Here is a 6,727-nt window from a genome sequence, read left to right as displayed (position 1 = left end):
CCCTCTAAGGCATCACCCATCATCGAGTTGATCCCCCTTTGTTTTATAGCAACTTTTACCTTTAGCACTTTAGAGTTGCCTGATTATTTATTAACCAGATAATAATTTGCCATTTTTGAAATTCTGAAACTGCACACATATAAATTAACGGACATTACTATGCTTAAATGTTATGTTTGGGACTAAGATACATTTCAGTGTTGAACCACCCCCTTCACGCCCCCCCCCCCCCAGTGATTTAATCTGTTTGCATTCCATTTGGTTGTTTTTAACTAATATTAGATATATAAGGTAGGTATCAAATAAAAATAAGAAAAAAATAGGTAAAAGGAAAGTGTATCCAAAATGTAACTACTTAAAACACTTTATAAATTCCTTAGTTATTCTGATCAAACTTTTAAAATCCTATTTTAGTACAAATCATCAGGAGTTAAATTCTCCTGAATTTCTCTACTTTCTTTGGGAGGAATGAGGTGAACTTGAAATAATTATGGTAGAATACATTTTAAAAGACACCATATCTAATATAAGGACATAATATTTAGATGTTTATTCATTTATTTATGTTTATTAATTTGTAATTCAACAAATATTTATTAAATGCCAGGGGTATAAAAATGAACAAGCCTACTCCAGTGCTTTAAAATAAATCAAATTTGAAACAAATAGGGCTACTGTGCTTAAAGAGTGTTAACGCACTCTGGCCTTCTTTTTCATCTGTCTTTCAATTTGGCTATAAAAAATCATGGTTTGTACTGTATTTCTTTTTCCATTTATGTTTTCCTGTGACGGGAAATAAAGGAAAATTGGAAAAGGAAGTTACATTTTATAAGTGGATAGATTCAAATGTATTTTTTACAGCCAAACATTTTCATATGTCTTATGTGTTTAAAAAATAAATTTAGAAAGTTTGTTAAGTGTGGAAATGTTTAATATTAACCTAAAATCAAATAATCCCTGGTCCTGTATAAGGACTTTTTAATATATTTCTTAGGTTACTTTTGTATCCAGGGGATTTGACAACTTAAGAATAGTGCTTAGACGAAAACAGACATCTCATTTGTTTTTTTGAGGAACAAAAAAATTTCTTTCCCTGAGTCATGCTTCAATGAGGTTACCTTGGCGCAGGGTCTGGTCCCCACTTTTTAGATCCAGCTTTGGAAAATGTTCAGGAACTGTATCACGTCTTGAAAAACACAATTGGATACTATATAAGCCAGTACACCTAAATGTTCATTTATGTGAAATTTGAAATGCAATTGTGTAATAAGCAAAGGCCTTTGCTGATTGATACATTCCTTCTTTGCAGGAATACCTACTCAAGAAGATACTTTATTACCTAATGGTAAATTGGTAAACATGAAATCAGAGCAAGAGGGGCTAATCAGGGATTTTACTGACCCGTGTTATATTGAGTACTGGTCATCCAAGCTACCCATCTAGACTGTAGACATGGAATTACCAGATGACTTAGGGTCCTTGTGTCAACTGGTCAGGCTTCCCTTTCCCTGAAGCTCATTAAAGATGCAGAGACAGTGCTGCCTCTCTGACTGTATGTCTATGCTGCACACTGATCATCTCCTTTCTTTTTCCCACAGTCTTTCTCCAGACAGGTAACCCACTCAAGTGACTATATTTGGGTTCACTGTCACATCTTCCTGTCCTGCCTCCCTAATATTGTTTCAAAGCACCTTAAGTGGATTTTTGGAGGTTCCCCAAACACTTCAGTCACATGTTTCTTTATATCATCTTGTTTTTTATCCGTAGATTGTTATACTCATCAGTTAGGTATATTTTTCCAAGTTTATCTCTCAGAATTCAATCCTGCCTCTTATATCCATGTTGATACCTCCATTGATATTGAGGACGAAAATTAGGGAGTAGCCAAAACAGCACCTTTTCTCACACTAATCCTGAAAAAGTAGCTAAGCCTCAAATTATTTGTTCTTGCCATGACACTGACAAACATTCGCACTAGAAATAACATTGAATTTTAACATAGTTTATTGAAGAAACTATCATCCAAGATTCAAGGTAAAAAAAGCCAAGTTCGATTTACCAAACCGCCAGTTCATAGACTAAATATCTTCCCACTAACTTGCTGAAGTTGCCATTTGTCAAGAGACAAACTGAATTTGTCAATAATTTGTTTCTGTTAGCTACTTACAAATTATATGTTAATTCTTGTTGCTGAGTTCAGTCTCTGTTTTTTGGTTTAAATATATAATAATGTCTTATGTTTTGGATTTCAGATATAAAACATTTTACAAATATGAAGGATTGAATTAACAGCAAAAGGGGTCTAGTTCCTCCTTATTTTCACTCTAGGCCATGATCATTCTTATCTCCTTTTTAAAAATTTTTTTCCAGTTTTATTGAGATACAATTGACATACAGCTCTATATAAATTTAAGGTGTACAGTGTAATGATTTGACTTACAAATACTGTAAAATGATCACCACAATAAATCTAGTTAACATCCATCATATCATATATTATAGATACCAAGAAAAGAAAAAAATGGGTTATTTCTTGTGATGAGAAATCCTAGGGTTTACTATCTCACACCTTTAAAATATATTGTACAGTAGTATTAACTATAGTCATTATGCTGTACAGTACATTCCTAGTACTTATTTATGTTATAACTGGAAGTTTGTACCTTTTGTCTATGTTCATCCAGTTCACCATCCACCTACCCTTCACCCCTGGTAACCGTAAATCTGATCCCTTTTCTATAAGTCTGGTATTTTTTTTTTCAGATCCCACATGTGAGATCATACAGTATTTGTCTTTCTCTGTCTCACTTATTTCACTAAGCATAATGCCCTCAAGGCCCATTCATGTCACAAATGGCAGGATTCCCTTCCTTTTTTATGGCTGAATACACACACACACACACACACACACACACACACTCAACATCTTCATCCACTCACCTGTTGATGAACACTGAAGTTGTTTCCATGTCTTGGCTAATGTAAGAAATGCTGATGTGAATATGGGAGTGCAGATAACTTTTTGAGTTAGTGTTTTGTTTTTTTTCCTTCAGATAAATACCCAAAAGTAGAATTGCTAGATCATACAGTAATTCTACTTTAATTTGGGGGGGGAACTTCCATACTGTTTTTCACAGAGGCTGTAACAATTTGGAATCCCACCAATAGTGCACAAAGGGTTCCCTTTTCTTCACATCCTCCTCAACATTTGTCATCTCTTGTCTTTTTGATGATAGCCATTCTAAAAGGCATGATGTGATATCTCATTGAGATATTGATTTGCATTTCTCTGATATTTAATGGTATTGAGTAGCTTTTTATGTACCTGTTGGCTATCTGTATGTTTTTTCTTTGGAAAAAATGTGCATTCAGATTCTTTGCCCATATTTAGATTGGATTATTTGCTTTTTTGCTGTTGAGTTGTATTTTTTTTTTAATATTTTGGATATTAACCCCTTGTTCCATATTTACGGTTTGCAAATAGTTTCTTTCATGCCTTATGTTGTCTTTTCATTCCGTTGATCTTTTTGTTTTCTGAGCAGAAGCTTTTTAGTTTGAGGTAGCCCCACTTGTTTATTTTTTATTTTGTCGCTTGTGCTTTAGATGTTAGTCAAAGCATTGCCAAGACCCATGTCAAGGATATTTTATCCTATGTTATATTTATTTATTTACTTACTTACCTATTTATTTATTTATGGCTTCAGATCTTATATTTAAGACTTTAATCCACTGCATGTTAATTTTTGTGAGTGGTATAAGATAGGAGTCTAGTTTCATTCTCTTATATGTGAACATCCAATTTTGCCCAGCACCATTTATTGCAGAGACTGTCTTTTCTCCATTGAGTATTCTTGGCTCCCTTGTTAAAAATTAGTTGACCATATTTGCATGAGTTTATTTCTGTGCTCTCAATCCTGTTTCTTTGATCTGTGTGTCTGTTTTTATGCCAGTACCACACTGTTTTAACTACTATAACCTCATAATATATATTGAAATCAAGAAGTCAAGCTTGATGCCTCAAGCTTTGCTCTTTCTCAGGACTGCTTTGGCTATTCAAGGTCTTTTGGGATTCCTTTAAAATTTAGGATTATTTTTCTACTGTTCTTAGAAATGCTATTGGAATATTGACAGAGATTGCATTGAATCCATAGATGGCATCGGGTAGCATGGACATTTTCATACTAATTCTTCGAATCTGTGAACATGGGATTTAGATACCAATTATTTCTATTTCTACTACCCAGTAGTTCTCTTACAGATCTGCACACAAGTAGCTCTGAGACAATGCATATTTCACACTTATTTACTTTGTAATCTGGTTTTCTCTTTCTCAATCCCAGCATAGCGTCAATTGCTCTGAGTAGGTAATCACTGATGACGTCTTTCTCCTCTGTAAAGTTGAATATTGGGTAAAGAATTTAGTTTAATGAACACAAATTTATTTAGATAGGTAAGCCTGTCTTTCTTTCCTTCTTCCTTCCTTCCTTCCATCCTTCCTTCCTTCCTTCCTTCCTTTCCTCCTTCCCTCCCTCCCTCCTTACATTCTTTCTTCCCTTATTTATAATTCAGTGAGTTCTAAAAAGTATTTACTAATAATTTTCCACACACCAAAAATATATGAAGCATTAAATAACATAGATGTAACATAGCTTTCTGGTTCTTTCTTTAATAGTGAAATGGAGAAAAATCAGACAATGGTTACAGAATTCATTCTACTGGGATTTTGTCTTGGTCCAAGGATCCGCTTAATCCTTTTTGGGCTCTTCTCTCTGTTCTATGTCTTTGCCCTGCTGGGGAACGGGGTCCTCCTGGGGCTCATCTCACTGGACTCCCGACTGCACACCCCCATGTACTTCTTCCTCTCACACCTGGCCATCGTTGACATAGCCTATACCTGCAACACCATGCTGCAGATGCTGGTCAACCTCCTGAATCCAGCCAAGCCCATCTCCTTTGCTGGCTGCATCACACAGACCTTTCTCTTTTTGACTTTTGCTCACACTGAACGTCTTCTCCTGGTGGTGATGTCCTATGATTGCTACGTGGCCATCTGCCACCCCTCCGATATTCTGTCATTGTGGGCTGGAGAGTCTGCATCACCCTGGCGGGCACTTCCTGAGCGTGTGGCTCCCTCCTGGCCCTGGTCCATGTGGGTCTCACCCTGAGGCTGCCCTTCTGTGGGCCTCATGAAGTCAACCACTTCTTCTGTGAAATCTTGTCTGTCCTCAAGCTGGCCTGTGCTGACACCAGGCTCAACCAAATCGTCATCTTTGTTGCCTCTGTGTTTGTCTTAGCCGGGCCCCTCTGCTTGGTGCTGGTCTCCTACACACGCATCCTGGTTGCCGTCCTGAGGATCCAGTCAGGGGAGGGCCGCAGAAAGGCCTTCTCCACCTGCTCCTCCCACCTCTGCGTGGTCGGGCTCTTCTTTGGCAGTGCCATCGTCATGTACATGGGCCCCAATTCCCGCCACCCTGAGGAGCAACAGAAGATCCTTTTCCTGTTTTACAGTCTTTTCAATTCTATGCTGAACCCACTGATCTACAGCCTGAGGAACGCAGAAGTCAAGGGTGCCCTAAGGAGAGCACTATTCAAGGAGAGTCATCTCCCGTTGGAGTGACATTTGAATCACCAGCTCAAGTGCTTGATTACTGCTTAAATCCAAAAAAGTGCACTATTCTCTTCTTATGTGTGCCTTAATGACACAAGAATAAGCCTTCCCTCTTTCCTTTGAAGGAGAAGTTTTAGATATATTGCATTCATCGATTTTTCTATCAGATGTGATTTTATCAGAAATGATCTTTTTCTTTTATTGCTCTGAATTGAATATGTGTGAAATTTAAAGTTATTTTAATGAATTTTCTGAGTCCCAAAAGTTGAATATAGTCTTTCCACTTTCCTATCCTAACTATATAAACTCACTAACTGCATAGATCACAAGATTTGGAAGAAAAAAGAAAGTTGCAGTGAAAGGAAGTGATCTTCAAAACCTGGAAGCACACTTGTCCACCTTCCCAAAATTGCACTTCCCCTGTTCAAGAGTAACTCAGGGATGTCTAGTTAGTTGTACCGCATCATGTTGAGAAATCTCTTATGAAAATTATTGACTCATATTAGGAAGTCAATGAGCAAGATGAGTGAAGGAACATAATTAACACAAGGTATTAATCTTTAGGAGAAAGCAGAGAAGAGAAGGGAAAAGCCTGCAGAATACTGTGGGAAGCTGAATGCTGTTTATAACTTGGAGGTAAACTGGTTAGCTCATGGGTAGCAAAAGAGTAAAACTAGGTTGATAATGGGTACCAAAGAGATGATTTGTGTTGTTATACAGATTCTCCAGAAAATTTTGAGTGTTGAGCTGTAAATTATGTACATATACAGACTGTCTCTGTATGTGATTTTCCAGTGACTTTTCATCAGCACTTTCATAGGAAATTTTACCACATAGTGTGGCTGGCTATTCTGCTTCATGATTAATTCTACTTTACAAGCCCAATGGTCAGAGATGAGTCCCACATATTTGACATGGTTTTTTAGGGTGTTACTATAAAATCCACTTTCTAATCTGCCCTGAGACAAGGATGGCCACTTTCTTCCAGAGTCTTTCTCAATTTCACAGTAAGAGCGAACAGAAGACTTGTTCAGAAGAATAAGTGTGTGGTCTTCATTTGGGGGTTAATAATTTCTCTACCCAACTCTATATTACCATGTGTGGGCACAGCACTTAATG

General features: G+C 37.0%; 1 pseudogene; it reads left to right on the top strand.

Annotated features, from left to right (window-relative positions):
- Positions 1 to 4,676: 4,676 nt before the first annotated feature.
- On the top strand, positions 4,677 to 5,617 carry LOC130851790 (olfactory receptor 2A1/2A42-like; annotated as a pseudogene).
- The last annotated feature ends 1,110 nt before the right edge of the window (positions 5,618 to 6,727 follow it).

This window comes from Hippopotamus amphibius, chromosome 4, assembly GCF_030028045.1.
Source record: "Hippopotamus amphibius kiboko isolate mHipAmp2 chromosome 4, mHipAmp2.hap2, whole genome shotgun sequence".
Lineage (NCBI taxonomy): Eukaryota > Metazoa > Chordata > Mammalia > Artiodactyla > Hippopotamidae > Hippopotamus > Hippopotamus amphibius.
Note: the sequence above shows the minus strand (reverse complement) of the source record. Positions and strands in the feature narration are given on the sequence as shown.